Source organism: Vulpes vulpes, chromosome 10, assembly GCF_048418805.1.
Source record: "Vulpes vulpes isolate BD-2025 chromosome 10, VulVul3, whole genome shotgun sequence".
Lineage (NCBI taxonomy): Eukaryota > Metazoa > Chordata > Mammalia > Carnivora > Canidae > Vulpes > Vulpes vulpes.
Genome location: NC_132789.1, coordinates 35,591,878 through 35,618,194, shown reverse-complemented (window position 1 = coordinate 35,618,194; position 26,317 = coordinate 35,591,878). Strand labels below are relative to the sequence as shown.

General features: G+C 47.0%; 1 protein-coding gene across 26 annotated transcripts in view; it reads left to right on the top strand.

Annotated features, from left to right (window-relative positions):
- SGMS1 (sphingomyelin synthase 1) overlaps positions 1 to 26,317 on the top strand; it is a 245,826-nt gene that overhangs the window by 164,303 nt on the left and 55,206 nt on the right. The window contains exon 1 of one of the 26 annotated variants that reach the window (XM_072723576.1): positions 17,921 to 18,080. The exons of 23 other annotated variants lie outside the window; for them this stretch is intronic. The gene's annotated coding sequence lies outside the window, so the exon portion shown is untranslated. Of the gene's footprint in view, positions 1 to 17,920; positions 18,081 to 20,347; positions 20,485 to 26,317 lie in introns of those variants that run through there. 2 more of the 26 variants (XM_072723567.1, XM_072723574.1) reach the window with 2 other exon arrangements.

The following is a 26,317-nucleotide window of genomic DNA, read 5'->3' as shown; positions in this document are numbered from 1 at the left end:
ACCTCATTATTGGTGTGTAGGAATGCAACAGATTTCTGAATGTTGATTGTGTATCCTGTGACTCAACTGAATTCGTTTATTAGTGGAGTCTTTTGGGTTTTCTAAATATAGTATCATTTCCTCTGCAAGTAGTGAAAGTTATACTTTTTCTTCGATGATTTGGATGCCTTTTATCTCTTTTTGTTGCCTGCTTGCTGTGGCTAGGACTTCCAGTGCAATGTTGAATAAAAGTGGTGAGAGTGGACATGCCTGTCTTCTTGACTATAAAGGAAAAGCTTTCAGATTTTATCCCATTTCAGTTGATATTAGCTGTGGGTTTTTCATAGGTATGTTCCCTCTAAACCTACTTTGTTGAGAGTTTTTATCATGAATGGATGTTGTACTTCATCAGATGCTTTTTCTGTGTCTATTGAAAAGATCATAGTGGTTCTTACCCTTTCTCTTTTTAATATGGTACATTAATTACATTGATTTGTGAATATTGAACCACCCTTGCATCCCAGGAATAAATCCCATGTGATTGTGGCAAATGATTTTTTAATGCATTGTTGGCTTTTGTTTGCTAGTATTTTGAGGATTTTTGCATCTGTGTTCAGCAGGGATGTTGGCCTGTAGTTCTGGTTTTTGCTGATGTCTTTATCTGGTTTTGAAATCAGGGTAATGCTGGCCTTGTAGAATGAATTTGGAAGTTTTCCTTCTTTTCTATTTTTGGAGTAGTTTGAGAAGAATAAATATTAACTCTTTAAATTTGCGTGTGAAGCCACCTGGGCCTGGACTTTCATTGTTGGGAGTCTTTTGATTAGTGATTGAATTTCATTGCTGGTAATCAGTCTTTTGAAATTTTCTTTCTAGTTTTGGGGATTTGTATGTTTCCAGGAATTTATCCATGTCTTCCAGGTTGTTCAATTTGCTGGCATATAGTGTTTCATAATAATCTCTTATAAATGTTTGATTTCTGTGGTGTTGGTCTTTCTCCTTTCTCATTTGTGATTTCATTTATCTGGGTCTTTTTCTTTTTGATAAGTCTTGCTGGAGGCTTATCTGCTTTATTAATTTTTTCAAAGAACTAGTTTTGGTTTCATCTGTTCTCTTTTTTAGTTTCTATATCATTTATTTATGCTCTAATCATTATTATTTCCTTCTTTCTGCTAGCTTTAGGCTTTGTTATTTTTCTAGCTCTTTTCATTATAAGGTCAGCTTGTTTATTTGAGATTTTTCTTTCTTCTTGGGATGGGCCTATGTTGCTGTATACTTCTCTCTTAGGACCGCTTTTGCTACATCCCAAAGGTTTTGGACCATGTATTTTAATTTGTTTCCACGTATTTTTAAAAATTTCTTCTTTAATTTTCTGCTTGACTCATTCATTGTTTAGTAGCATGATATTCATCCTCCATGTATTTGTGGTGCTTCCAAATTTTTTCTTATGGTTGACTTCAAGTTTCATTACACTGTGGTCAGAAAAGATACAGGAAATGACTTTGATAGTCTTGAATTTGTTGAGACCTGTTTTGTGGCCTAATATGTGATCTGTTCTGGAGAACGTTCCATGTACACTTAGAAAGAATGTGCATTGTGGTGTTTTAGGATGGAATGTTCTTTTTTTTTTTTTTTAATTTTTATTTATTTATGATAGTCACACAGAGAGAGAGAGAGAGGCAGAGACACAGGCAGAGGGAGAAGCAGGCTCCATGCACCGGGAGCCCGACGTGGGATTCGATCCCGGGTCTCCAGGATCGCGCCCTGGGCCAAAGGCAGGCGCCAAACCGCTGCGCCACCCAGGGATCCCCCGGGATGGAATGTTCTGAATATATCTGTGAAGTCCATCTGGTCCAAGTGTCATTCAAAACCATTGTTTCCGTATTGATTTTCTGTTTAGATGATCTTTCCATTGCTGTAAGTAGGGGGTTAAGTTCCCCTACTATTATTATACTATTGATTATTCCCTTTATGTTTGTCATTAATTGTTTTATATATTTGGGTGCTCCCAAGTTTAGTGCATAAATATTTACAACTATTAGATCTTCTTGTTGGATTGTCCCCTTTATTATTATATAATGCCCTTCTTTGTTTTCTGTTACAGTCTTTGCATTAAAGTCTAGTCTGCTCGGTATAAGTGTTATTATTCTGGCTTTGTTATGACATCGATTTTTATGATAAATGTTTCTCCTTCCCCTCACTTTTTGATCTGCAGGTGTCTTTAGGTAAAATAAGTCTCTTGCCAATAGCATATAGATGAATCTTGGGTTTCTTATCTATTCTCACAACCCTATATCATTTGATTAGAGTGTTTAGTCCATTCAGAGTGATTATTGATAGCTGTGTATTTACTGCCATTTTATTACTTGTTTTGTGATTGTTTCTGGAGATTTCCTCTGATTCTTATTTTTTTCTCATAGTTTACTGGTTTTGTTTAGTGATATATTTTTACTTCTTTCTCTTTATTCTTTCCATATTTATTAGTTTTTGATTTGTGGTTATCATTAACTTTGTATATGATAGCTTCTGCATGGACCAGTCTATGTAAAATTGTTGGTCATTTACTTTTGAACCCATTCTTTACTCCTCTCCTCCCCCACGTTTTAGGTATTCTCATATTTTACATCCTCTTTTATTTTGTGAGTTCCTTGGCTGATCTCTTAATAGAAATATTAATTTTTACTGCTTTTCTGTTTCCTACCTTCATAATCTAACTTACGTTCTTTCCTTTCCACCCAGAGTCTCCTGTAGTATTTCTTGAAGGGCTGGTTTGTGGTCATGAACTCCTTTAATTTTTGTGCGTTTGGGAAACTCCATCTCTCTCTCTCTCTCTCTCTCTCTCTCTCTCTCTCTCTCTCTCTCTCTCTCTCCTGAACAATAGCCTTGCTGGATATTGTATTTTTGGCTGCAGATTTTTCCCATTCAGCACTTTGAATATATCCTGCCACTCTCTCGTGGCCTGCCAAGTTTCTGTAGAGAGATCTCCTGCTAACCTTATGTGTGTTCTCTTGTCAGTTAAGGAGGTTTGTCTTGATGCTTTTACGATTTTTTTATCACTCTGTTTTGCAAATGTAATTACAGTATGTCTTGGTGTTGGCTTGCTATTGTTGAATTTGATGAGCGTTTCTGTTCCTCCTGGATCTGGATGTCTGTTTCCTTCTCCAGATTAGAGAGGTTTTCAGTTATGATTTTCTCAAATAAATTTTCAGCCCCCTTTCTTGCTCTTCTTCCAGGACTCCTATAATACAAATGTTAGTATGTTTGATGGAGTCACTGAGTTTCTCAAGTCTATTCTCATTGTTCTATAATTCTCTCTTTTATTCAGTTTTGTTTTTTTCCATTATTTTGTTTTCTAAGTCATTAATTTGTTCCTTTCCTTTTTTCAGCCTGCTGTTCATTCCATCAAGCCTATTTCCCATCTCATTTATTGTATTTATCCTTCATCTCTAATTGATTCTTTTTCAACTCTTTTTATCTCTGTGGTAGTAGTCTCAATGATGCCTTCTTTTCTCAAGCCCCTGAGTATGCTTATGATCATTGCTTTAAATTCTCCATCAGGCATATTACTACATCTGTTTCACTTAGATATCTGGCTGTGGTCTCATGTCCTTTCATTTGGGATAAATTCCTCTGTCATGGTTGTCTAAGTCCCTGCCTTCTGTATGTTAGAAAAGCCTGTTGTATCTCCTGCTCCTCAAAGTAATGGTCTTAAAAAGAAGAGGTCATGTAGTGCCCAGAGCCTGGTGCTTCAGGGAGTGTCCCAGGTGTGTACTGCATGAGCTCTGGTGTTGTGTTGTGGCTGCTCTATCCTTCAGGCCAGTCATCTGCAGAGGCTCTCCTTGCATTTGTGAGCAGTGTTTGGTCCCTGGCCTGTATGTGGCGAGCTTTAACTAGATGTGCTGTAGGTGCTTGTGAAATGAGCCCTGACACCACCTCCAGCAGATCTGAGGCCCTGCAGAACTCTCTGGTGGGGAGGCTTGGTGTGGGCAGCAGTTTGTGCTGGTCTTCTTGGGGGATGGGCCCACTGCGCTGGGAGTGAGGCAGGCTTGACTGAGAAGTACAATCCCACAAAGGCAGGGGGACTCGGTGTAAGCAGGTGAGGCAGCTAGTGTAGGTGCTGCACTGCTTCCTGCAGGTTCTCTGTGTTTATGCTGTGGGATGGGGAGAACATGGCACAAGTGAACTGCCATGTTCCTGGAGAAGCGTCTCCCTGAAGGCTGCCTCTGGGGCAGATGCTCTGGGCAGATGCTCTGAGAAGATCGAAGCATCTGCCCCTGTCTGCCCCAGGCGTTTCCATGTCATCTGCCCCCAGGTTGTTTGGCTGCTTTGTCTCCAAGAGCAGTGCAGTGCCCTCCAGGTTCTATCCCAGCCAAGCCTGCTGACCTTTACAACACCAGGTGTTAAGCCCTGCTTGTTGCTAAAAATCATGAAATACAGGCCCTCTCACTTTCCAAGCCAGTGGCTATGAGGAAACATTCCCCTGTGTGCTGTCTCACGGTCCTCCCCAACCATGGCTCCCTCCCCTCCACAGCACCTGGAATCCGTGTCTCTCTTAAACCTTCTTTGATATGGTCTCTTCTCCAGGTTTAGTCATGGAGTTTTCTTCTGCCCATCTTCAGGTCAATTTCTGGGGTTTGTAGGATGATTTGATAGTTAACCTAGTTGTGTTCATAGGACAAGTGGAGCCTAGGGACCTCCCACTCTGCCACCATCTTCCCGGACCTCAGTGTCAGACTTTTGGTGTTTTTTAAAAGAATGTTTGTGGCCACCAAATTACAAAGATAGAAGCCAGTCCTCTCCAAGTGGGCAGGGAGGGTGAAGAATCTTGGAAGTCCCTGTACCAGAGCAAGAAGGATGAGTGGGAGGTAGCTGGCAGCTGGGGGATCAGCGAAGGGATCTTCTGGGGGAGTTTGCTAGGATTCAATACATAACTGTCTGCACTAGTCCAGTTCTCATGAGCTCTGTCTTCTCGGGATCCCTGCAGTTTGTCGTTTTGGCCAAAATGAGGGAGAAGGAGAAGGCTCTGAAAAGAACATCCAACTGAAAATACTGTCTTGACTGTACAGAAATTGAAAATAAATCGAGTTCTGGTATGCCATCAGCTTTGGATCATGGACGTTTTGCTCCTAGTATTTAAGTTTACTGAAATCTCCTAGAGATTTTAAAGTTCAGTTTCATTTTTATGTTTTCTACCCTAAGCCCACCACTGTCCTGACTCATATGATGGCTATGGTAATAGTAAACTTGTACCTAGCAGGGAGTAGGCATTCAGTACAAACATGTTCACCAAGTAAATGAGCAAATGGTGAGCAGTCACAATTTAAGGCGTTTAGCTGTTTTTCATAGCATGAAATCCTTGCAGAGATCTCTAATTTAAACCTGTGTGTTTTGTTCTCTCTCTCCTGTCCTGTAATCCATTTGAGAGCTGTGCTCAGTGTGGGCAGGCCTCATCTCTGCTCTTTGGAGGGAGGTACTACTATTCTCAGTCATGAATAAAGTTGCTGTTGATTCCATTTAGTGGCTAGACAGCTGACATTCTGGGTTCCCCAGAATGCCGACATGACTTTAGTATGAGAACAATTTGACTACAGCTGAAAAATCATGGCCCTTCTTACTTTTTTTTGGATAGGACTGTTCTTTAGAATTTTATTGTGAAAATTACTTTTCATGAAAAGTAAGGGAGAGGTTCATGGGGTTTTGTTTCTCTCTTTCTTTATCGCTGTGTTTGTTTTCTGATCTCTTAATCTTTCTTGATCCCTGGAGCATGGAGGAGTCAGCAGGTCTGGGCGCTGCCGCTCCATGCATCAGGGCACTAGGTAGGGGAAGCCGCGGCATGTTTAAAGTCAGATAAGATGTGCTGGGTACTGGGTTCATGCCGTGTCTGTGCTAGCCTCACTAAATCCTCACAACTTTACACTTTCGGTAGCACTGAGACCCATCATCATCATCATTTCTGAGATGTGAGCAGACTCAGGGTAAGAGAGGTGAGGTGATACAAGGCCATGAAGGTAGGCAGAGAACGGGAACAATTCTTGCTCTTTCTTTCATGTGTGTAGTTTGCCACAGGACTTCCAGCAGGAGTGCTGGTAGGTTGAGGGGGTGGGTCAGTGCCCCCAAAGTCAGGGCCATCTAGGAGCAAAAGCCAGATAGTCATTCGAACAGGAACGAGGTTTGAGCAGGGAATGCTTTAAGAATTAATACCTATAATAATAAAATAGATGGATTAGATGAAGGGGATTAAAAGTACACTTATTGTGATGAGCGCTGAGTAATGTATAGAATCATTGACTCACTGTATTATACACCTACAACTAATAAAACATCGTAGGTTAATTATACTTCAGTAAAAAAGTAAAATTGAGAAAAGGAAACATAGGAGAAAATTAAAATATTGACAAAATAAGAACTATGGGAGGTTAACCATAGTAATTGCCATAGCAATTAAACTGAAAAATTAAAAACCTTGAAGTAATCACCAAATGGAAAAAGCAGGCCAATGAGATAAACACACAGACACGTTATTTTAAAAAATTAAAGAATATTTAGTTATGGCAAGGGGTTGGAACGATAATGGATTAGCTAATAGAAAGTAAATGGAACTCTATAGGGTATAGGAATAATGGACCCTAGGGAGCAAGGAAGAGGCCACACCTCACGCACCTCCGAGAGCTGGACCAGACCCAGACCCAGACCGTGTGGGAGGGGATGGCCTGTGACCGGCCGTCTGGCACAGAAGTTGCTGGGTACCTGGGAGAGCTGTCCTCGGAGCAACGTCCAACTGGATACAGCCCACCGACCACAAAGCTAACAGGCAGGCGCTGCAGGAGGAGGCTGCTGAGGGGGCACCCCAGACCCAGGAAGCTCTGCTCCTTCCTTCTGCATGGCAGTCTTTCCAGAAACTTCCTTCTACTGGCAAAACTAGCCAGCAGATAGAACACGTATTTGAGAGACCCAGATCCAGTTTTTGCCGATCAGGCTATAAAGTGTGAGTTTGTGGCTGAGAAGGGCACAGGGTGGGGGGAGCCCACCTTTTTTCTCAGAGTCTTTATGTTTCTTTCATTCAGCCAGGCAGTGGGACACACGTACACACGTGTGGGTGGTTTCCCGTCTTCCCCTGCACCATGTGTGGTTTCATTACCTTATCTCCGTGACTTCCCACAAGGGGCCTATTGAGGATTAAGCTGCTTTAATTTTCTTTTCTATTGTTTGCCTCTTAAACCTTGGTAAGTACATGGGTAATCGGGAATCAGTGCCACATGTGTGAAGTGCCATCCAGCAGATGATATCCCGGGCTTGTCGAGGGAGCCCATGAAGGTGTTTGGTACAACCCAGGATGGTAATGGCATGTGAAGTAATGCAATTTGAGACTTTTATCTCTTAGGCTTTATAAATATTTGCTGGAGGTTTTTCTGATACACCGTAGGGCTAGAGTTTTATTTGTCCATGATGGGTTTTTATTTAGTTGCTACTGCATTTCATTCCTGCCTCCTTGTGAATCTAGAAGAATCATTCTTCCAGAAGAGCTCTTTAAACCTTTCCCATCACGACTGTTTCCTTCGTAATGGCTTTGAACTGCTGGATTGGTTTGTGACTCCTTGCCCCCTAACTCCATGCAATGCGTAATTTCTCATTTTGTTGAAAACATTAGAAAGGGAGAAATACTCAGCCTTGTCCTTGTTGCTGTTGAGCTGTGATGCCTTGTCCATTTTGTTTTGTATTTTGTTCTATTTTTCTCCCTCAGAACTCTCCTAAAAAGGCTTTCACTCCCTAAATACTTTTTGGGAGGTTCAGGTGTTAAGGCCTATAAACTTAAATTTTCTGGGTTTTTTTTGTTTGTTTGTTTTGTTTTGTTTTTTTCCGTTAGATTTTGTTGAAAAACAGTACTGAGAGGATAACTGCCCATGCTCTTACATTTAGGTGACACCTGATAATGTTGAAAATAAATAAAAGTAGTGCATGTATGTGGTTAATATACACATAGTATGGAAAGGGACAGGAAAAAAGCCTCCCTTCAAATATAACTATTTTTATCATTTCTTGTGATTTCTTCCAGGAAAAAAAATGATTTTGGCACATACCTGCATCTGTGGCTCTCTGCTTTTTACATTATTTAATAAAGGAATTAAATATACATATTTTTCTGGCTTTTTTTTTTTGTACTTTTCCTGTTTTTAGAGACCTTGTCCCTACACACAGATCTTCCTTATTCTTTAATATGATGCATACACAGTTCCGTGATACGGATGTGCGGTAAGGGATGGTAATTAATTTCACCTGTGCCTTATCTCAGGCTGTTTTAGTAATTGCCAGGTGTTTGCAGGGAAGAGTTGTGGTTACTGTTGGGAGTTGCTACAGTCGGCCTTTTCGCAAATAATCATCTCACCAGTGTATCTGTAGGTTAAATCCCTAACGGTGAGATTGCTGGTTCAGCTGATAAATGCATTATAAACTTTAACAGACATTACCAAATTGCACTCCACAGAGGTCACACGCATTGATTTTCTTTTCCCACGCCCCTGCCAGCACCGTCCCATCACCAGGCTTTGGCATTTTTGCCAATCTGGTAAGTTAGAAATGTTATCTCTTTGTTTTTACTTGTTTATCTTTAACTACAGGTTTAGGATCTTCTCATAGGTTCCTTAGCCTGTTGAATTTCTTTCGATCAGTTGCATGCTCCTGCATGTGGCTTTGTGTTCTCTTCCCCCTTTGGCTTCGTTTCCCTCCTTTTCTTTCCTGTAGGATTCTTATCTTTCTCATATCTGCTTATATGAGCTCATTTAAATTAGAAAACTTAGTTGTATTTCACGTGTTGCAAATGTATTTTCCCACTCTCTTCTGAAAGCATTCATTAAAAATACTGTTTTTAGTTTTTTATTTTATTTTGTAAAAATTTTATTTATTTATTTGAAGGAGAAAACACGAGCAGGGTGGAAAGGCAGAGGAAGAAGCAGATTCCCCGCTAAGCGAGGAGCCTGATGCAGGACTGGATCCCAGGACCTCGGGATCATGACCTGATCCAAAGGCACTCAAACATTGAGTCACCCAGGTGCCCAACATTATTTTTGTTCTGGTGTAAAGATTTTTAAACATGTTCTTTTTAAAAAGAAATTTAAAAAAGCATGTGGGTTGAGAAAACTTTGCCAGGCTTTCTATTGTTTTTACGGCTGAGTAGTTGTAGTTTGGGACAAATGATTATTCCCATAGATCTCAGTATGTCCCACAGCCCTGAGACCCTGTAGCATCTTACTTAACAACAAGACGACCCTGAAAGAGTGATGGAGCTGGTGTCCCTCCCACTCTGTACTTGCTTTGACCCTCAGCAACTTATGGGGGCCCTCTGAAGCGCAGGTGAGCTTGTGAACAGCCATGTCTACAAACATCCAAATGTTGCCACTTGCGGACATCATTCCTGGTAGCCGGAAGTGGCAGGCCCTCTTCACGTCTGAGTCCACAGCACCTACAGCGATACCTAAGTGAGATACGATGTCGAGTGAATCGATGGAGACAAGGGCAGGACGCAGTGCAGGGAGGATGAGCAGGAATAGAGAACTCACAGAAAGGTTCACGTTAGAGTGCTTTCATCAGCATGATGTGCACCTGCCTCATGCTACAGCCCTGGAGTCTGGAGACTTCTGTGTCCTGTCCTTAACCACCCTGTTCATCTCGTGATAACACTGTGTAGGATATTGAGGAAGAAGACCATGCACTGGGGCCTGTGGTGTTTGGGTGACACTCTTTGTGTTACCACCGGGTCTGTTCCCTTGTCATGAGACTGTTGGGAAGACAGTATTGTAAAAAATCTAATTTCAGAATAATGAATGTGTGAAAGACGGATTTCTCTCCAGATTTCTTCAGGTAACAAGCTTCTCCTTTGAACATTTAAAATGTAAGATTCCGGTTAAGAGAAATGGACTGTATGAAAGCTTGTCACATACTCTGTAAACTGTGACTCAGCCTAAGTCCAAGCTAGATATTTTGCTAGTTCTTCATTTATTTAAATATCTCCAGGGAAGAGTTTAAGGATTTCCTGACAATTCAAGTAATCTGTATTTATATACTTACCTTATTCAGACACATGAAAAGCTTTCTCACGGAGTCCAGTGAGGGTCAGTCAGTATGATGGTACGATACTTTCTTGGTTGACACATGGTGTGGCTCCTTGAAAATACCAGTGGCATCTTCATTTCTGGTAGGCTCATGGCCTCTTACTCAAGCCATTTGACTTGAGCTGAGATGTCTTAAGGCTTCGTTTATTCTCCATAGTTTTATGAATGCAGTTGATTCTGTTCATTTGAATTTGCTGAAACAAAAGCCTGCACTGGTAAAACAGGTTAATTTTTGAGAAAGCTAATGCTAAGCTCTGACATCTGGGAGCCCTGTTCAGTGGCATTCAACACAAAAATAGTTGGCCGTCAGAACGTGAGCAAACCAACTATTGGTTTGAACGATCCCAGTGCTTATGAAGCACCCATTTCAGTACAGGATCATGAAGGTATTGATGAATGAGGTCATTAGTTAGCTTTGCTCAGGCAGATCCCTGGTGGTTCATCTCCTGATGTCAGTTTTCTTCTCTAAACAATGTATGGAAATGAACATGAACGATTAAACGGATGTTTAAAAAGGTCTGGGGATCCCTGGGTGGCGCAGTGGTTTGGCGCCTGCCTTTGGCCCAGGGCGCGATCCTGGAGACTCGGGATCGAGTCCCACGTCGGGCTCCCGGTGCATGGAGCCTGCTTCTCCCTCTGCCTGTGTCTCTGCCTCTCTCTCTCTCTCACTATGTGCCTATCATAAATAAAATAAAAATTTAAAAAAAAAAAAGAAGTAAAAACCATCCAAAGAAATATGAACTAATTAGGAAATTAAAGCTCCATCCATTTCCCTAAAACATGCTTCTCCAATAAAATTTAAAAAAATAAAATAAAAAAATAAAAAGGTCTGTATGGGGCACCCCGGGGGCTCAGTGGGTGATACGTTTGCCTTCTGCTGGGGCTTGATCCCAGGGTCCTGGGATCGAGTCCCGCATTGGGCTCCCTGCCCAGTGGGGGCAGCCTGCTTCTCTCCCTCTCCCTCTGCCCTTCCCCTCCCCTGCTGCTGTGCTTTCTCACTCTCAAAGAAATAAATAAAACTTAAGAAAAAATGAAAAGGCCTGTCTAGCTTTGTCAGTGGGAGCTCACGAACAATTTCTTGGGTGTGTTAGTTCTGTTGTGTCCCCATCCACCTTCCATCCTTGACTGTAGCTTACAAATCAGGTTGACCAAATAAAGGCTGACAAATCATTTTTGCATCCACCTCTGACATTTCATACTGGAGGACAGATGACTGAGACAAATGGAATCTACGTGGAAAACTGAGTTTCTGAAAGCAGGTGTGTCTGCACTTTGTCCAGTGGGGACGCGGATGGGTCTGTAGGCGAGACTGTGGTGCCCAGTTGGGAACTGGTCAGCCTTGGAGAAACAAAGCCAGTGAAAAAGCTGCTGCTAAAATCAGCCGCGGCCGTTGCAGAAAGCATATACTTCAGGGAGGTCTCGGGAGCTTGTGTGGTGCGTTTGGTTGGGTGGTATAAAATTGGGGGGGGGCGTACAGGCTTTTTTGAGGGATGTTCTGCAGCTGGAGTCGGTGTGAAGCCCTTGCCACAGCAGCTGGGTGGGAAGACCGCGGCTTTGCAGACAGACAGACGTCTCTGTCTTTGATTTTCCGCGCTGCCACTCCCAGGTGTCCCCGAGAAAGGAAGATAGTCTCTCCAAGCCCCCTGTTCTTCCTTTGTAAAGGCGGAGATTAAAATACCTACCTCAGGGGTGAGAGAAAGGCAAGAATTGGGGTCCATTGTGCTCGCTCAGCAAGTGGAGGGGTCCTTCCCTTAACAGCAGCGCTGCCGGCCCGGTGCAGGTCGACAGGCTGCCTCGGAAAGGGCGTGAAGGTGCCGACCTCGAAAGCACCTCCTACGCAAGAGGTACGGGAAAGGGGGCTCACGTAGGGCCCCGTGATTTGCAGGCAGGCGGAGGTTTGCTGTGTTTCTAGAGCATGACTGTTCACGGTCTTCCCCGCTGCCGGCTCCAGAGGCGCATAATTGACCCTGGTTTCTGTTGTCTGCCTCACAACAAGGCCCCGAGTCCCACTGAGGTCAATTATTCGGCCTAAGTGTTTATACGAAGCAGCTGCGATTCGGGCCTCCCTTGCTGCGGCCTGGTCACACGAGCTAATTACTGCCATCGCACACGGTTGCAGTGGTGGCGGCCGCTGTAGGTGGCGGTCACAACATCTTGAGCCAGGGCGCTGGGGAGCCTCCCGGCCAGGTACCCTCAGGTCCCACGGGGAGCTTGGTTACATCAGCATCGGTCGTGAGACGGGCTCTGACCGCTGTCCAGACTCCAGTGGGTGCAGATACCTCACTTCCTGATACTGAACCTACTGGAGGTAATGGAACAGAACGTCCCTGACTCTGGTTTCATAACTTTCTTTTTTGTGCACAAAAATAAAGCTGCTTCCTGGGGATGAGGCATTGGTGTGCCTGCCGCTGAGCACTGGCGGGGAGCACTTGCTGGGTGCGGGACTCCATCCCCGCTGCCTGCTGTGACACTTCGCTCGTCCTCACCAGCTGTGGTTTGTGTAGGTGCTGTTGGCCTCCTGTTCTCAGACGCTGAGAAATTTGCCCAAGTCCTTACGGCAGGTAAGCAGCAGGCCTGGATTTGAATCTAGGCCCATACTGACCTTCTTCTCCAATAAGAAAAAAACAGGAAAAACATGACCATAAAAATTCCATCTAGCATGGCAACCGTTCTGAGCACTTTGGTGCCCATTCTTCCAAATCCCTAATTTAACGTTGTTGGGAAAACCCCCCTCTCCCCTGCCAGGTCCCCTTCCAGAGGGAAAACACGGTGAGCAGTCTGGTATTTATCTTTCCAAGTACGCACGCAGGCCCGTCCCACATACACGGGTAATTCACACGTGTTCTTACACGGCCCACTACGTGCACTCTTCCACTTGGCACTTTCCGCTCCGTGTGTCCTATGCAAATTTCTGCATGTGTCATACATAATCTAACATATTTTCAATGGACTGTTGAACATGGACTACAGGACTGTCGGGATGACAGTGCCATGATCCTGTCATTGTACGGCCTGCGGTGACAGACGTTTCTGTTGTGGCCCCGTTCTCCCTCCATCACTTAGCATCACCGTGTATGTTGTACTAGAGGAAAGTGCTGTGATTTAGTGACCTCTTTTGAAATTTGGGCCATTATAAGATCCCGGGATGAACCTTCTCCAAACTCAGGATTGGAAGACCTCCTTATTAGTTGCTTTCCAGTCCCAGTCAAAATGCTAAGTCCAAGTGGTCAGCCCGTTACTTAAATATTTTACTAGGATGCGCCCTACATACCACAAATTCACCTCTTCTAAGCGTGCCCTTCAGAGATTGTTAATAAATTTATGGGGTTGTGCGGCCAGCACCATCACCCAGTTTTAGAACATTGGCGTCAGTCCGAGCTCTCCCGTGCCCTTCACAGCTACTTCCCATTCCTGTGTGCAGCCCTGGGCCGCCACGGATACTTTCTCTCTACAGGTTTGCCTTGTCTGGACATTTCGTCTAGCCTGTCACGTTGACAAATTTGATGTCCTCGGGTTATATATCTCTTCTTACTCTTTTGAACAGTTTGGCCCATGTAAAACTCCTGGCTGGAATTGTTCATTATGTTAAGGCTCATTACTGTCTTGAATGATGATAACGTGTATTACCGCAGAAGTGGTTAGTCTCTGCGGTGGAGGAGGAGGGAAAATGGGTGCGTGTACACACCTGCATGTATATATATGCACAGTACATATGTGCAGCCGTGTGTGCCCGTACACGTCTACATGTGTGCACGTGTGTAGTGTGGATATATGTGCACACGTTTACTTATACATACTCAGGAACACACATGCGTGCACATGCGCACACACACATGCATGTGTATTCGGTCATGAGGCCGAGCTCCTCAGTAATACTCAACATATCGAAAGATCTGTTGGATGATCTTCAGCTTGATTAATTTCTTCATGTGGTGACTTGATGGTAATGGAGATTCTTGGCTCAGTTCAGTCGAGAGCTGAATACGTGCCAGTTGCACAGGAGACACTGCCAAAGTGTAGCAAGAGCTTACCAGAACCTCAGCTTTAAGAAGTGATACCAGACTCTTCTGAGTCAGGACACCCCAAACCTGTTCTGGGCGGTGAGCGGCAGCTTCGTATCACGTAGGGAAGGCGTGCACCTGGGCCGAGCAACTCTGTAGTGTTGAAGTGATTTAAAAATTCTAAAACTTAATATTACAATTTTTTTAGCTTGCATAAACTCTTTTGACCTAAAAGCTGATAACTTAAAAATCTAGGGGATAATTCCATGTCTGTATCTAATTCAATATCTCATGCCTGCCAGTTCCTTCTAGTATTTGAGATGCGTGCTCCTGGCGCCTGTGGAACTGTTAGGGATCCAACTGTACAGGATCTGTGTTTGGGGTTTCCATTTGAAGTACATGTGTTTTTATGTGTGATTGTCATTGCAGGTAAATAACTTACTGTTTCCAAAGACCTGGTAAGAAGCTGAGGGAGAGTAACTGTGGCTTTTATTAACGAGAAAGCGCATGCCGTGTGCTGTTGCCTGGTCAGGTGCGTGCCAGCACATCAAAGCCCCAGTCCCGGGCGGGACGCTTTGGTGCGTAGGGCCTGGAAATGTGTGTCCCAGACGGCACTCCCCAGTCAGGGCTGGCAGCGAGCAGAGGGAGCCAGGTCACCGCCTGCCACCACCGCCCCTCCGCCCCTCCGCAGGCCCCACGCCCCCTCTGTTGGGGACGGCGTCTCTGTGAATCAGGACTTAACACCCGAGGAGGAGAAAGCATCTCCTTGTGGGAGAGAATGCCTCTGGAACCTGAAGGGTGCTACAGGGACGGCTGCATGGCATCTCACACGTGGCAAGCGGGGATGGCAGTGTCCTCAGGGCCGTGAGCTGGCGTTGGTGTTTATCCAGAAAACGTAACTCTGGCGCCGGCACAGAGAGGCCCACCAGCACGGCTGGCCTCGCGGCGCCTCTCCCCGCTTGCGAACCAGAGTTTTCTGTCTTGGGAGGGGACGGAGCCGGGGTCCGCGGTGTGCAGCCAGACCGGCCAGCCTGACCCGCCTCCAGCTCCCTCCGGCACGTCCACCTTGCTTTCCTGGGCATGCACACGATCCAGGGTTCAAGAGCCTTCTTTCACAGTGGGCGGGGCCATGGAAGCAGACGCCGCGTGGGGCTCCCGGGGGCTGCGGCTGGTGTGCCGCCCGTGCAGCAGGGCAAGTGCCTGCTGTTTGCACGGGACCACTCAGCTCTCAGCCCTGCAGCCGCCCCGAGATCTCAGGTGGCAACATGCACTGCAGGATGTGCTGGAGCATGGCCACACGCGGAATAAACCCACAGGCTGTTCGTTGCCCTTGATCTTCGTGCACATTAATCTTGAGTAAACGTGATAACATGAATCAGGCCGCTGATGTTCACGTTTTGAGGCTCTGATATTTGAGGAGTTCTCAAATCGAGAGGGAAAGTGTAAAAAAAAAATGCCATTTTGGGTTCACTGTCATCTTGGGTGTGGGGGCAGCCATGATTTATTGAGCACCTGCTATGTGCCTGCACCGTATTAAGTGCTTTGCAACCCTTTATCTCGTTCAATCCTAAGAAGTACCGGGTGGTATCCTTAGGGTTTGTATATAAGGAGACTGGCTTAGAAAGGTCAACTTTCCCAAAATCAGAGTCTAAATCCAGCTCTTTCAGGACACTTGGGTGGCTCAGTGGTTGAATGTCTGCCTTTGGCTCAGGTCCTGATCCTGGGGTCCCAGGATTGAGTCCCGCATCGGGCTTCCTGCATGGAGCCTGCTTCTCCCTCTGCCTGTGTCTCTGCCTCTCTCTGTCTCTTGTGAATAAATAAATAAAATCTTTAAAAAATGAATCCAGTTCTTTGTAACCCGCTTGCCATGAGACTAACCTTTCCCTTTAGTGTCTGGTTCCCATATTACCCCTTAGATGGTACTGAAGTTTTTTTACTCCCTGTCTACTCTTGAGCTGCCACTGCTTACAGGTGGGTGAGTGGAGATGGATCTTCTGAAAGCACAGTGTCCTGGGGAAGGGAAACACACCTTGTAGTGCGAATTGACCTCTGCCTCGCTTTGCTCCACTCCGAGTTCAGCCTATGAGTCAGTTTGGGTTGTAAATGCAGAGAAAAGAGAAGAGGCGGTGTTTAACCTTGGCCACCAGACGCGGGGCACTGGGTCCCTGCTCTGCGCAGCTTCAGAAGGGAGACAGACTCCAGAGGTCACCGGCCACTGAAAGGGGGCTGAGATTTCATCAGGGCAAACTGTCCACCTCTCGTTTTTGTTCCAGATCTTCATCAAGGAAAGAGGAAAATACAAGGGTCTGGACCCCGGTGTGGTTTCTTAGAGAGTCTTGACGAGTACAGGTGGCACCTGGAGTTGCATGATTAATCAGTGGAGAGTGGAAGTGGTAAAAATGACAGATGCCCACCATAAACATTTTGTTAAACTTGGAAACATCAGTGTTCAGAAGTGGCCAGTCTTTCACATGGCGTCGGGACCATTTCTCTGGACGCAGGTCCTTTGACTGGTGCACTGTGTTGGGTCCCCCCCAGAGAAGCACACTCATAGTGCCAGCACAGCAGACTGTCCCAGGCTGCCCAGTACTGAACCCATCGGCATTTTAAGCCACCCATTTCCCTCAGAATATTAAGTGTGGCCTGGATCACACCTCATTGGGCAGCAGTCTGTTCTAGCTATGTTTATTTTTTATAGAAACAACAGCACAGTTTGTTTCCAGACTCAAATTCCGTTATCAGTATTGAGTTGGATTAGGTGATAACAGAAACCAGCACGACCTTCGTGAACAGGTTTGGAGGCAGGTATCACTGAGTCTTGGTAAGCATTGCGGGTTGACTGGCGGGAGCAGCGTCATCTGGCCCTGTGGTAGCCGCTGCCGCTGGCGGGGAGTGGCGCTCAACCACCACACACTGCCTGGAGCCCGGGGGTGGGGGGTGGGGAGGCGGCACACTACACCTGCTCCCTGGAAGGGAACCAGCAATGGCGAGTCTCCGGGGGCCAATCCCAGCAACTTGTTCAACATGGTTTTTACTGTGAATCCCATCCTGAAATTGCCAACACTCCACGTCCTGGACCTAGCTGTCCCTCACAAAGGTGTCATTTAGGATGTGACCACAAAAAGGTGGCTGGGGGGAGCAGGGTGCGGATGCAGCAGCCCCCGGCGGGGCCTGATGCCTCCCGTGTCTCTCTACCAGAGGAAGAAGTTCCATGGCCAGGCGTGAACCAGCCCTTGTGGCAGGCGCAGGTGCTTTGGCAGAGCACTCCCTGTTCATAAAACCTGAAGGGAGTCCACACAGATGACAACACTGCTGTGCATATGATCATTAGTTCATAAAGGGTCATTAGCTAGTACATTAGCTTGTTCATTTGGCTCCTCACGTGACTTTAAGAGCTAGTTGTTAAGTTTGGTTACTGTTCTTTTTAGTTAGGAAAGCTTCATACCGGTTATTACTTTAACCTCTTCAGTGTTGAAGGAGAAGCAAAAGCCTAGAACAAGACAGAGCTGGCTCTGAGAGCCTCAAAGTTGGGGTCAAGCTTGATTGGCTTTCCTGCCCTTGAGATACGTTAGACTCGACGTAAGGCAAGATACACAGGCAGCGCTAGAGAATTGAGGTTTTTTCCTATTGTGTATTTATTTCATATAACCTCGGATTTACTTTGATGTCTGTTTCATAATTCCTGGCACCAGAATTTGCTCAGACCTTTCTAAAGACCACACCTTCTGAGAAAACCCACAATTTGAAAGTTAATGGATAACCCAACGGCAACAGGAGTTTGCTGGCAGATGTGATTCTTGATCAGGTCTGGACAATTTCTGCCCTGTCATGAGTCATAAACTGTGGTACAGACCATCATCTGAAGTGTCGGGAGAACTGGCACTGTGCTGTCACCTGTTTGCTGCTCCTGACTCATCTTCCTGGAAGTAGGAATTCAGGTGGCCTGTGACGGACGTTTGATCGTAGGATTCACGAGGCGAGCACTCAGACTCTTCAGGTACCAGCACTGGATGTCTAGGCTCAGTCCGGTTGCAGATGTGGCTTGCACGTTTAGCTCAGGCGCTACAGGTGGCCAAAGCCAAACGGGAAACATTGTAAGATTCGCATCATCCATAAGGTAGGGACTGGCCAGTTTTTAAGAAAAGCTTCTCTTCTGTGCTATGTATATACAATGAAATATTACTCAGCCATCAAAAAGGATGGAATTTTTCTGTTTCCGTCGACATGGATGGAAGTAGAGGGTATCATGTCAAGTGAAATAAGAAAGACAATTATCACTTATATGTGGAACATAAGAAACAGCACAGAGGCTTATGGGGGAAGGAGGGAAAACTGAATAGGAAGACATCAGAGTTGGAGAGAAACCATGAGACACTCTTCATTCTAGGAAACAAACAGGGTCACTGGAGGGGAGGTGGGTGGGGGTCTGGGATAATGAGGTGATGACCATGAAGGAGGGCACCTGTTGTGAGCACTGGGCGTTATATGAGGCTGATGAATTACTGTACTCCACATCTGAAACTAATGATATTCTATATGTTGGCTAATTGAATGTAATTTTTTTTAAAGGAAAAGCTTCTCTGAAAAGCTCAGAGAGGAAAGATAACGAGAAGGGAATGTAGCTGATTTTCCTCTTCAGCCTGAGGATTGGCTGATGTGGCCGTTTTCCCCTGCTTTCCCAGTGTCCATATAGAGAGATAGGATGTATGACTCAGGTGACAAAGGTTGAGTCTGAACTCTCAGATCCTCAGTTTCTTGCTCCTGGAGGATGAAGTAAACAGTGTTCTGAGGACATTAGATCAAAAGAATCCCCCTAGTTTGGGGGTTGGACCTTTATCAACTCATCTGTGAGACCCTTTTTTTTTTTCTAAGATTTTATTTATTCATGAGAGACAGAGAAGTAGAGGCAGAGGGAGAAGCAGGCTCCATGCAGGGAGCCCGACGTGGGACTCGATCCTGGGTCTCCAGGATCACACCCTGAGCCAAAGGCAGCACTAAACCACTGAGCCACCCGGGCTGCCCTCACCTGTAAGATCTTCTGAAGCTGTACTTCCCAGCCAACATTCCTGTTAGCTGTGTCTTGGCTGTGCATACTGACACAACATTTTGCCAAGAGAATGTTGTTTTATTGTTGAGGGACGGCTGTTGCGAAAGGTTGCCGGTATGTAGTTGGCCCACACAAGTAGTTGGCCTCAGAACTCAGTACCTCTGTCAAATGGAGTTTCAAGAACAGAGTCTCCTTGCTTAACCTGCCTCCCTACCTGCCGCTGTGGAGTTTCTCAGATGTTCCTGACTGTCCTCTTCCTGCAGTGCTGGAAAGGAAAGATGAGGCAAGGGAAGAAGTAGAGCACATGGAGTGAAGCTTTAGCGTGTGTGTGCATCTTCCCGGTCAGCGGCAAGCGGTAGTTTGGGCTTCCTCTGGTTCCTGTAATCACCCTGGTGTGAGGCAGTCTTGCCTGTTAGCGTCTGACCCTTTGCCTTGCTCTTCCATTGTGGACTAGACCTGACCTCTTTGGGCAAAGAAACCGGGTTTATGTCCTCATTTTCTGAGCAAAGAGCTAGTGGACAGAGGCCCCCACCCAGTGGTAGAGTGACAGGTGGGTGACACTTGGGTGCACAGCCAGGGGCAGGTTGCACTTTGTTCAGGGAATGTGCGTAGGGACAGGTTATTAAAGAGCTGCTGGTTTCGCTATGTCTCAGTGTGTTAAATCATCATATTCCCCACCCTAGAAGGGTAAGTGAAATCACGGAATGGCGGCTCTAGTAACCGTGAGGAATGTGTGAGGCTTGCCGGACAGATCTGTGAGCTATGCACGGTGGCGCTGTGCTGGTGGCACGTGGCATCCGCTTACTTACCCTTTGGTTTCATCCCACCAGCCCACATAAATTTGTGGGTGCATTTGTTTTTCTTCTTTTTTCTGGCTGCTTTCTGTTTTTGTATATGTCTGTGTATTATTTTCAGAACAGATGGGGTCCGTACTAAGTCAGAGCTTAAAAACATTTTATTGAAGCAGTTTTTAAAAACCGTTTTTAAGAACATAGACTGACAAGTAAAATGAACTCCGATCCTTATCACCCAGCCTTAATGACTGTCAACTCTCTGTGATTGTGGTTCCGGGGCGGGGTGGGCGGTATTTTAAAGGAATCCCAGGCAGCGTATCATGTTGCTCCAACACTTTGTTCTCCTGTTTGTTACTCAATTATTTACTTTTTGTCTGTTGACTTTTCTTTCTCTTGTTCCCGAAATAACTCTTGGACTGTGCCCTGCTGGTGTTTTAAAGGTGCACCTTCTGACAGCCTTGCCCTTTGCGCAGTGCTCGATGGGCTGGTCGTCTGGGACCTTGAGGCGGACAGTCTTGGTGGTGTGAAGGTCACAGTCCGGTTACTAGGAGAAACTGGAGGTATGCCTGCGGCCTCCCTGGTTTGTGGGGTTAGGTGGAAGGCTAGGCCTTTCCTTTATGATGTTGTGTTTATGGGAAGTAGATCCAAATCGAAGTCACAGTGATTTGCGTAATTTATCAAACTCCTAGAGAAGCCGTGGCCTAGAGTAACAAGCCGCTCCCGGGGCGTGTGGCTAGATCTTGTTTTATTTCTGTAGTTCCCCGGACGGAAAGCTGTTGACATGACAGCTGAGTCGTTTCTAGATTTGCCATGCTTTGAGCACTCTGACAATCTCTTTTGTGCAGTGTTTCCTGGTTTTGAAACATTCCCATATGGTTTGTCTTATCAGGCCCCAGGGCAGCACAGAGTGAGGAGAGGTGTTGAACTCTGCCCGGGTCAGTTCAAAGAGAAACCAAAGGATGGGGAGGGGTCCTCAGTGACTTGACTTCAGTTCTTGAGTTTCCTAGCCTGGAAGCCTTCCTGTTTCAACGGGTTTTGAGTTGCTTTGGAATCTGTTGTGAAGCTGGAGCGTACCTTCTTTATACTTCAATGCTGCTGTGACAGATGTTTGGGAAATTCACAGCACTGTGGGCAAGACCCTGAAGATGTTTGGGGAAGACTGTGTCCTCACTGACATCCTTCTGTTCCACAGCAGGGGCAGGGCAGCCCGCACACCCTTTCCGGAGCTGATTCCTGACATCAATATCTCACCCCCATGACATTGGTTTCCCTTCTGACCTCTCCCTTTTTGTTTTTTTTTTTGGGGGGGGGTGTTAAAGATTTTATTTATTTGAGAGAGTATGAGCAGTGGGGAGGGGCAGAGGGAACGGGAGCTGAGCAGGGAGCCTGACATAGACCTCAATCCCAGCATCCCAAGACCCTGAGATCCTGACCTGAGCCGAAGGCGGACACTTCATGGACTGAGTGACCTAGGTGCCACCTCCAGGAGCTGTCTCCACTGCTAGACCAAACCCTGACTGTGACCACTGCTATTCTTACCTTCGTACACTTTCGTTCGTGACAGTATAATTCTTTTGAGCCTAAAGTGTCTGAAATGTTTCCTGGGAGCTGGAGATCTTCGATCTGGTAGGGAAATTGTTTGGGCATCCTACTACCCCCATAGGAACTTGGTGCAAACATCAGATTTCCCAGTTCCTTTTAAAATGTCTAGACATGAATGTTCTATTGGCCGAAATTCCCTAAGGGGGTAAAATGATTCCTCAGAGTCTGTGCTTTATTCAAGAAACTTTTATGGTAGTAATCTCGTAATTTGTGTATTTTGTTTCTCGCAAAGACACTTTTTCTTTTATCTCATCAGTTAAAACTGGTTTCTGGGTGGAGTGTCTTTCCTGCGACACGTGTTTCATAAAACGTGGTGTATGCATTTGCCTTAGGGGCATTACACATACTAAGTACCAACTATTTCAGGAAGAATTGAACATAATTTCAGTGCAGGAATTTTAACAGTGGTTTATGAGTCAAGGAATTTGTTACAGAAAATAGGTTAACCTAATTTTTCAATATGAAGTTGCTTTGAAAAAAACTGAGAGAGAGCCAGCTAAAATCCGGGGGAACGTGGACTATGGCACATGTTACTTGATAGGCCGCGCTAGTTCAAACATTAAATTAGTCAAAATGGTTGGTTAGCCAAATGTCAGCAAACCGAGGTTCTGGTTTTAACACATAAATAAAACAGATCTGCAATTAGTACATTGGCCAGTATGCACTTGGCACGGTCTAATAATTGAGAAAGTGCTTAGAAGCAGTTTTGTTCGTGAAACAAAAAGGTTCATTCAAAGTCTGATGAGATACAGGGCTTGTTGGAGATTTTGTGTTTTGGGCTCCCCTGGACTGAGTTCAGCAGGCGTGTGCGGGGAAGGGCTGCACCCGAGCCGCTCTGTAAATGAGCCAGCGGGGGCTCCGGAGGGCTTTTATTTGGGGAGTCTGGTAGTGGCCGTGTGTGGGGGGTAGGTAAGGGGGCGGGAGGCACCTGCAGGGCCCGTCAGTGAGGTCTCGGCACCCACAGCCTGGCCTCCGTTGCCGCGTGACCCCAGTTTGTAGACTTTTAGAGACTCAGAGTGTGATTCTCAAGTTAAGGTGCTTGAATCCCCCCAGACAGCAGTGGGCGGGTCAAGGGGCATGAAGTGATGCCGTCAACACATCATTTCTTCAAGATTCGGGCAAGGGGATGGTCTTGCGTGAAGGTAGCCATGACTGTAGTCTGGGACAAAATGCAGTTTACATGAAGTTGTAAGGAAATCATGAACTAGAGCATCGCCCGCCTTGGTGTGGAGTCCGTCAGGCCCACGCGCCAGCCCGTGGGGGGCTGTGTCTACCCTCCACTACCCTCCACCCACGGGCGTCCTGGGAGCGGCTGTTGGGGATGGTAGTGGCCGTCTCTGCCAGTTGCCAGATGAGTCTAAACTCTTCCCTCTGGGTTGATAGCATCCTCCGTAAGAGGGGATCGCGGTCCCCTTTCTCGGTGCTGCTGCTGTCATGTCCGTGGGTGATTTCATGCAGCCGGTGCCACTGAGGCACCAACTCCTGTTCCGTTACCCTAGTTAGAGTTTCATTGGTTCTGTCTCAGCATGAGTCCCTGCGCTGTGCTGGGGTCTGGGCTTGTGAGAAGCACATTGTCTCTGTTTTACTATTTAACTTAAATACCCAATGTCTCGAGTAGATGACACACTGACGTGGGTCCACCTTGAAGTGGAAGAGGGGATGCTGAGGGACAGGTGTAGGTCCCTGTCACCCCTGATCTGCTCCCCGGGCTCAGTTCCTTGCCTGTCTTGAAGCGTCCAGCAATGTTTTATGTGTGTCTCCTTCCGTGTCCTTTACGCACACGGTGTGATGCGATACGTATGGGTCTCCCCCCTCGCTTTTTCCCTGTGACAGTTAGATTTGCTTTTTTTCCCCTAAGTCCTGAAGGAGGCTCCTCAAACGGTTGGCACAGCCTACCTGAAGGATGGGGCTGGAGAGGCTTGTCCGCCCGCCTGCCCACCCTGATGCGTTCTGTGTCTGAGTCACTCCCAAGGAGGACACGTTCTTCTGGGACGAGCAGGGAAAGCCCTGGTGAAGGAGGACGTGGTGTGAGGTGGAGATGTTCACACAGACACACGTACCTCGTGTCTCTGCTTCCTGCAGCAGCTCCTTGGAGCTGGGAACCCAGGCCTGGGGGAGCGGAGGGGTGGGGGGCTCTCTGGAAGAAGCCATCACCTTCGTGTGCCTTTGCCTCCGAGGCTGAGGAACGCAGGTGTGTGGGACGCCCTGCGTGGTGCCCTGACGACGTGACGCCGCCCACTGTGGCACATGGGACGTGGGCCCAGGAGTGGTCTGCGTGGCAGGTGGAGCTCGAGTGCTTGGGGCCAGAGGTAAGACTGTGCACGGCTTGGGCTCCGGATGGGAAGTCTGCTCTCGACTCCCAGCCACGCAGCGAGGGTGGGAGGGTGGTGGCCGCACCAACCTGGGCAAGGAGCAGATGAGGCAAGGGCATCCCAGGTTGGGGCTGCTGACCCCAGTGCTGCTGACCATGAGTATGCCCCCGAGGTGGTGGGGAAAGAGGGGAGAAGAATCTGTCGGTGATAACAAGGCTCATGGCAACAGTGCCACACACTTCAAGGAGCGGAAAAAGCATCTTGGAATCTTCTGTCGGCCTCACTCCATGATGTGAAGGGGAGGCATCCTCCCTGGGAGGTGCACACCCCTGCGTGTAGTGTGGGGCGCACAGGCTTGGAGCTGTTGGAAGCCCACCCCGGCGTGTGGCCTCGTGTGCCCAGCCCGCTCCTGGGGCCTTGGTCCTCACCTCTCCGTAGGGATTCTTACTCGTTTTCACAGGATTGCTTTGCTTTCAGTGAGCCTGTCTGTGAAAAGCCGAGGTCCTGGTACACGCTGAGTAGTGTTGGCCGTCCTCACCTCCCTCCTTGCCGGGAGGCGGGAACAGGACGTGAGAAGGCAAGTCACAGACCTTCCCTCTCACACGCGGAGCAGAAACGTGCTAAGAAGGGACCTTGGAATTTTTTTAATTTTCATTTGTTTTTGAGAGCGTGTGCAGGCAGTGGGGGTGGTGGGCAGAGCAGGCTCCTTGCCTGGTGTGGAGCCCGACGGGGGCTGGAGATCGTGGCCTGAGCTGACAGCAAGAGTCAGGCGCTCAACCGACTGAGCCACCTAGGCACCTGTGGCCTTGGATTCCTGTTCCTGCGCCGTTTGTGACTTAAGCTGCCCTCTGAACATGCGGTGCTCTGAAAAGTCACATAAGGGTCAGCAGGGCCTCTGGTCCGTGTCCTGGCCTGGGCACCAGAGCACTAGTGTCAGTGAGACGGGCTTGCTCAGAGAACACAGGCACTACTCTGGTACTTTGGGAATTAGCAGCTAAGCCGCGGGACAGAGTCGAGTCTGCCTTGCAGCACGAGTGTATTTTTTGGTCCTGTCGTGTCTGTAGGTTGTATGAGGCTTTCCAGAGCTGAGGTCAAATCCAGAGGCCGTGGTGCAGTGATTGGTTTTACGATCCTTTGTACACTCTGATGCAGAAGTGTTTATAAAGCTCTGGCTCATGTATCCAGACCACTCAGGGTTAGTTCTAAGTTTCCTTGATTTTCTGATTCCTTTGGGGTTAGATTTGTCTTTTGAGAGGAGCGATCGTTTTCTCATATGTTTTAACTCCCACCTGTAGACGTCCTGAGCGACCCCCTTCACTGAGGGACAGGTGTGGGTCAGCAGAGGCAGCTGGACAAGAAAACAACCTAGCTGTCCTGGGCCTCAGCCAGCAACTCCTGCAGGGGATCCCAGCAGGGGCGTGGTGATCTTACCAGGGGCACGATGTGGGCCAGCCCCCACCCCCACCCCGTGCCCTCCACAGCAGGGACCACCAGCGACGTGGGTTCTCCGAGGGCAGGGGAGTGGCTGGCTCTGCACCCACCTCCTCACAGCCCTCCAGCCTCCCTCCACAGTGCCCCAAATGCATCTTTTCCCTCGGATCTCAGACTTCCTTAGGTCACAGCGCTGCTTTTGCAGAAAAATAGTAACTTCCTTACAAAGTAATAATAGTGTTTGATTGATGGAACATTCAAGACCTCCAGGCACTGAGTGCTTTCCCTAAATCTTGTCCTTTTGTTGTCTTCACAATGTTATGGTGGCCTCCTGACAATGTCCCAGGAGGTTTTGTCTTTGTTGCACACCCAAGGAAGGTAGGGGAGTGAACACATTTGCCCACGGTCACATGGCAGGAGTGGGTGGAATGGGCATGAGAACGCACATCTGCCTGGTTCCAGAACTCGTGTTCTTGGCCCAAACTTTGCCATAGTAGTAGGTGCCATCTGTGGAGGACTTCTCCAAGGTCACCAGCCCTTAGCATCACTAGTAAAAAGACAGGGGCATCGCATGCCCGGTCGTACGATGCCCCGAGTAGGATCCAACATCACTTCTGAGGGGCTCTTGCAAAAATGCAGAGCCTCTCGCTGATCTTGAGAAAACACCTGAGAAACCCAGACTGAGAGATGCTCTGCAGAGTAACTCCTGCTGACTGTGGTGTCAAGGCCTGGAAGCACAAGGGGAGATCGAGGAGATGGGCCAGCCAGGTGGTGGTGGGGACAGAGAGTGGACACTGGCGGGACACAGGGGAAATGCAAATGAGTCTGTTTCTTGGTTAATGATAACAGCAGTGTTAGTCCCCGGGTGTTAGGACCGGCCTGTGGCCATCTAAATTATTAACGGAGAGGAAGCTAGGCAAAGGGTACGCCTCAGCCTTACTGCAGCTTTTCCCTAACTTTGAAATTGTTTCAAAGCAAAAAGGCAAAAACAGTTTCTTTGTAGCCACCTGAGATTTTATTCGCATTTTAGAGATGAAAAAACAAGCTT